We start from the raw sequence: 6,637 nt of genomic DNA, 5'->3' as shown, positions 1-6,637 counted from the left end.
CTTTATAGTTTAAAACGAAGACGATAACAGCCCTTTCTTAAAACAAACCTCCTTCTTGCCTGAGGAATAGACTGTCTTTGTAGGACCAACAAATTAACCACAAGATTAGAAAGTATGGTTTAGGAGTCCGGCAGCTGGAGGCTGCAAGATTCTGATCCTCCCTAAACTGCTCATAAGATCAGCGCTCAAGATATTTTGCAGACCCTGCCCTTGATGGATCAACTGACACCTCCCAGATCGATAAACCGGGTCATCTGATCTTGGGCCCCCACTCGGGAACTAACTTAGCGCAAGAGGACAGCTTCCATTCCCTAAGATTTCATCTCTGACCCAACCAGTCAGCACTCTCCACTCATTGGCCTTCCCCCACCCACCAAGTTGTCCTTAAAAACTCTGCTCCCCGAATGCTTGGGGAAACTGACTTGAGTAAGAATAAAACTCCGGTCTCCTGTGCAGCCGGATCTGTGTGAATTACTCCTTCTCTATTGCAATTCCCCTGTCTTGATAAATGGGCTCTGTCTAGGCAGCGGGCAAGGTGAACCCGCTGGGCTGTTACAAGGAGGCCTGCAGGGGCAGAGGGCTGGGTGCTGGGCGGAGAGCAGAGGGTCGGTGACAGAGGCCTGGGCAGCCGGGGTCTTCTGGGAGCGCCCCGGACCCGCCCCTTAAAGAGGACGGCGACCCCAGGCCGAGACCGCCCTGCGCTTGAGTCCTGGGTCCCGGGTAACAAAACGCAAAGGCACCTTCTATGTCCCCCTCCGCACGTCTGTCTCCCCACTGACTTCTTCGTATCTTTCATTATTCCAAAGAGCGTGGCTGAAAAGTATGAAGGCAGGTTCTGAACACAGGTTCGCTTTTCAGCGGGGGTTTGGGGGCGGTGTTGGATGGGGGAATTGGATGCTGTGTCCTCGGCTGCATTAATTCAGCAATTGTGTTGGACCTTGGGGAAAGGCTCCGGAAAGGCCATATTCATTCATTCAACAATACTCATTGAGCCCAGTAAATATTTATTGAGCCCAATATCATATTTGTCGAGCCTCAATAATATGTACTGATCAAGCTAGGTAATGTGCTAGACCCTGGGAAAGTGGACACAAATATCCTGCCTGTACTGGCTGAATAGGTAATGATGGGGACCCAACATGGGAACACGTAAATGTGCAATTTAAATTTTTTTTAAAAAACACCCTCGATAAGAAATCAAAATGTGCAATTTCAAAGTGTGGCAAAGTCATGCAAGAAATAATAGGGCGCGGTGGCTCACGCCTGTAATCCCAGCAATTTGGGAGGCCGAGGCGAGGTGGGGATCACTTGAGGTCAGGCATTCAAGACCAGCCTGGCCAACGTGGTAAAACCTCATCTCTACTAAAAATACAAAAATCAGCTGGGTGTGGTGGTGCACGCCTGTAGTCCCAGCTTACTCAGCAGGCTGAGGCAGGAGAATGGCTTGAATCCAGGAGACGGAGGTTACAGTGAGCCGGGATCGCACCACTGCACTCCAGCCTGGGCGGCAGAGGGCGACTCTGAAAAAAAAAAAAAAACATGAAATAAAAAAATTACCAGGGCCACACAGAGCATGCGGCTACCCTGGAGAGGAAGGGAAGGCCAGAGAAGGCCTTAGAGGAGGGGGTCAAATAAAGCCCTAAACATAGGAGGGAGTTTGGTGTGAGGTTTGGGAGGCGGGGATGTTGTGTAACCTTGAAGTCGGGTGGCCCTGTGACCAAGGGGAGAGGGGTGGAGCTTGGAAATCAGCCCACAGAGACCTCCAAGGGTCCCATGGTACTGCTTCTACAACCATCTTCTCTGTCCTTTGAGATTTTTGCAGCTGCCTGCCTTGAGGGACCACAGTCACCTCTACATATAGACAGGCTTTATCCCCATGTGAGTGAGAGGCTTCCACAGAAATCTGCCCAAGGGTCGGTCTGTGGGCATCATAAGGGGAAGGGGCACTAAGGACAGAGAAGCAAGGGGCTGGGCACGGTGGCTCACGCCTGTAATCCCAGCACTTTGGGAGGCGGAGGCGGGCGGATCACTAGGTCTGGAGATGGAGACCATCCTGGCTAACACGGTGAAACCCCGTCTCTACTAAAAACACACAAAATTAGCCGGGCGTGGTGGTGGATGCCTGTAGTCCCAGCTACTCGGGAGGCTGAGAGAGGAGAATGGAGTGAACCCGAGAGGCGGAGGTTGCAGTGAGGCGCCATCGCACCACTGCACTCCAGCCTGAGCAACAGTGCCAGACTCCGTCTCAAAAAAAAAAAAAAAAAAAAAAGAGAGAGAGAGAGAAGCAAGAACAGGCCTATGCCCCCGGTTCCCACTGCTGGAAGTGTGACAGCCATTCCTTAAGGAGGTCCCAAACTGTGGGACCTAGGCTGTTGCTACAGACAGGAATGGGGGGATGACCAATGGCTCCTCTTGCCTTGATAACTAACAATCCACTCCCCAGAAGTCAAACCTACCACCACTAGTTTGCAATAGCACCAGTCATTAATTGACCCCTTCCCTAACTTCCTCCTGATTTATTTACCCACTATTTAGGACAAAAAAAAAAAAAAAAAAAAGATGTATAGAATATTCTTGTGTGTCTCTGATTCACCAAGGGGTTAATTGAGGACTTAATTTGAAACCAGGGGCCCTAGGTTCTAGCCCCTTTATTAGGAGGTAACAATATGATTCTAGTACTGCTCTCTTCAAAGCACGAAAACAATAACAGCAACAAAACAATATGATTCCAGGTATGTCTCTCTGGACCTTTGTTTCTCCTTAAGCAAAACACTGGGGAGAATTTAATAAGAGCTATCCAAATTCAACTAAAAGCTCCAGGCTGGGCTCAGTGGCTCAGGCTGGCCGTGGTGGCTCAGGCTGGGCTCAGTGGCTCAGGGGCTGGGCACTGTGGCTCAGGCTGGGTGCGGTGGCTCACGCCTGTAATCCCAGCACTTTGGGAGGCCAAGGCAGGTGGATCACCTGAGGTCGGGAGTTCAGGACCAGCCTGACCAACAGGGAGAAACCCCGTCTCCACTAAAAATACAAAATTAGCTGGGCGTGGTGACGTATGCCTGTAATCCCAGCTACTCAGGAGACTGAGGCAGGAGAATTGCTTGAACCCAGGAGGCGGAGGTTGCAATGAGCTGAGATCATGCCATTGCACTCCAGCCTGGGTAACAAGAGGGAAAATCTATCCCCCCTCCCCGACAAAAAAAAGCTCTACAAGTCCTCCAGATGTGCATTTATGATTCTGGGAATTAGTACAATTTTTGTTTGTTTTTTGGGTTTTTTTTTTTTTTTTTTTTTTTTTTTTTTTGAGATGGAGTCTTGCTCTGTCACCCAGGCTGGAGTGCCGTGGCGCAATCTTGGCTCACTGCAAGCTCCACCTACCAGGTTCATGCCATTCTCCTGCCTCAGCCTCCTGAGTAGCTGGGACACAGGCACCTGCCACCATGCCTGGCTAATTTTTTTGTATTTTTAGTACAGATGGGGTTTCACCATGTTACCCAGGATGGTCTCGATCAATTCTGGGAATTAGTACATTTAACAGTAGTTAAGAACGGCAAATTATGGAGCTAAATAGGTATGGCTTCAATTCCTAGTTACTTAACCTCTCTGAGCCTCTGTTCCCCATCTGTAACCACTGGAGGCTGTGGTAAGGAGTAAGCCAGCTGTCTGTGATGTGCTTAGCACCATGATTCAATAAACAGTAGCAAATGTTGTCATTTATATTGTTGGGGGATGCAGAGGACTAGAGAGACAAGTATGGGTAAATATAGGAGGATATTTATTTTAAGGTGAGCACTAGCTCAGTGGATTCACATTTAAAAAGCTGAGCCCCAAACAAAGACAGAGTTTAGCTTATACAGGCTAGTATACAAGAACAAAACAAAGGCAGTAAATTATAAAGTGACAAGTCACGTAATTTATGGCATAACTATTGACTTGGTATAACTTATGGCCTTGTATAGCTAGTGGCCTTCCAGCTGCGTTGAAAGAAAAACAGGAACTTATAAATTTTACTAAATATAAGCATTGGCAAACATAGTCATAACTAATAGTTCAGTACAGGAGAGACAGTAAAGGAATTTTTTTTTTCTTTTAACCTTGCTCGGGGTGTCTCGAGCTTATTTTTGCAGGCTAGGTCACCACAACCTGTCTATAGCCTTGTTTGCAGTAGAGGAAAACTTGTGTTTCTCACTTAACCCTTACTTTTCTTGGAGTGAATAAATGCGGTATTTATTTTTCCTTAAATTTCTGCCTTGGTTTCCCCCTTTGATGCTTTTATAAACAAGATTTTAATAGAAAGCATCCCTATTGTTTGATTTTTTTATGAAAGAGCAGGTCTTCTTTTTTAGGCACAGGCTGATATTCACAGAGCCATTAGCTGAGTGGTAGTTTGCCTAGTTACGATTGCTTTTTATAGTTGATTGGATGCTTTTAATAAGGAGGGATAAGAGGCAAGAGAGTATTAACCAAATTCCTAGTAGGGCTAGAACTACTCCTATTAAGGTTTTGAATCCACTGAAGGAGGAAAACCAACCTCCAAAGAGGGAATTAGAAGTCCACCCCTTCCAAGTTTGGACTGGAACATGGGCCAATTTTTTTATTTTTGCAGTTATTTTCATAATAGTTTTCCCATAGTTATTAATTTTTAGGCAGTAATTAGTTAAACTTTTTACATACTTCTCCTTCCTGGGTTAGGAGGTAGTTTAAAGCTAATCTACTTTGGTAGATAGTATTTTTTATTTTTGTGGCTTGCTGGGCAGTAAATCCAGTGCATTTGCTGTTTCATTAGTGATGATTTTAAGTACTGCCTGCAACCTTATGATGCAGCTAAGCATGTAAATTGGGATGCAGTATCCCCACGACCCATCTTGTGCCTAGCTGGCCCATAGTATTGAATTATTCTTTCGGGGGGCCAATCTGTGTCTTTTTAATGTTATATTTTTATATCTTTTTTTATGTCTATATTTCTTTTGTGGTTTTTTTTTTTTAAATTTTTATTTATAGACAGGATACCCTAAAGTTTTTCTTTGTTGCAGTGGGAGTAAGAAGAAAGATGGCCTAATTGTTCTGAGTACACAAGCCCCTGTCCATTTGGCTGGCAACTGTCGGTAGGCCCTTGGCCCACAGATCCAGTAGAGACCAGAAGGTGCTTGCCAGGTATTTGGAGCTTTAGGCTGATACTAGGTGTGGTTTAGAGAAGAGAAATGAATGAATGGATTTGGATGAGGGGATTTGGAGTTATCTTTGCCCCGCCACAAAGTTTTCCTTAGTGTTTCATTATAATATTGCTGTCCTAAGCAGGTTAGTTCTCCTACCGGGTCTGTAAAAGCCTTTCCCCAGTGAATGACACAGTGTTTTTTGATAACAGAAGTTTTTAGGAGCCAGACGCTTGAACTTATGGGCATCAGTTCGGTGTCAGAGTAAAATTATTTTGTGGCATTAACTTTTTTGCTTCCTAAGGCCATTGGTCTCCCATGTTAGTTCCTCCATAAACATAACATGAGGAAATGCCTAGGCTGCCAGCAATGTTTTCAGCCAGCTGAGCAAACAGGTTTTTGGCTAAAGGACGAGGCTCTGGTAACTTTTGGTCTACATGCTTATAGAATGATTTAAAGACTCAGAACTGTTGCTGGGCCGGACGGGTCCGGGTTTCTGTGTTGATAACATGTAGGTAAGTTGCTGGGTATGTGTGTGTAGACATGTGTGGGGTAACCTGCAGACATATAGGTAGGTTGCTGGGTAGGTGTCTGTGTAGACATATGTGGGGTAACCTGTAGACATATAGGTAGATCTGGCCTTAGAATGGTAAAATTTACAGGATTACAGGTTTTTGTTTTACAATCTGGTTTTACCAGCATTTCGGTTAGGATAATTGGCCTTTGTTGTGTGCTAGGGTGTCATGATATGCAATACCAACAATCTTTTTCTGGGGTCCCAGGGGGACAAGGTGCATACATATTTGTCGTCATTTTTATAGTATCTTTTAAAATGTAGGTTACCACAGACGGGTGAGTCTAGGTATGCTACCTGACAAGCATCAAAATATAGAGAAATAGGCCCTAGGTAAAAGGGAGACACCTTGTTTTGGTTTAAGAGGGGACCATCCTTTGACGCTGCATGGATTTCAAACCATTTACCAGGTGAAAACTTGGGGTCATAACATACATAGATTGGTTATTTCCTGGGTCACAAATTGATTAGGTGGTCTGATTATAAGTACAAGTTCCTAAGCGAGTCCCTGTATGCTCATAATAAGTATGGTACAATAGAGTTTTAGTTATACTGTTTCCTGACCAGGTAGCATGTGTACAGTGGGGACACCCTTCTATAGGTGCTTCTTCTACCATGGTTAAGACAGCAAAACAATGTACAGAATTGTTTTGTAACAATGTACAGAACAGCAAAAGAATGTACAGATTTATATTCAGCAAAGACAGAAGAGGTCTTTTCCTGGGGGAGGAGATTGAGCAGAGCAACAGAACAATAGGAAAATAGTATTACAAGGAAAGCTATTAGTTCTAAGATTTCTAACCACATTTACTTGCTTGATGAGTCCTCAAGCTTCGGCCATGCATAGACTAGTCAGCTTCTGGAGTGACCAGAGCAGGGCGGTCATCTTTAGCAGCAGCGTGGTCTCATCTCAGAA

The sequence above is a fragment of the Chlorocebus sabaeus genome, chromosome 21 (genome assembly GCF_047675955.1).
Source record: "Chlorocebus sabaeus isolate Y175 chromosome 21, mChlSab1.0.hap1, whole genome shotgun sequence".
Lineage (NCBI taxonomy): Eukaryota > Metazoa > Chordata > Mammalia > Primates > Cercopithecidae > Chlorocebus > Chlorocebus sabaeus.
This window is presented reverse-complemented; position numbering follows the sequence as displayed.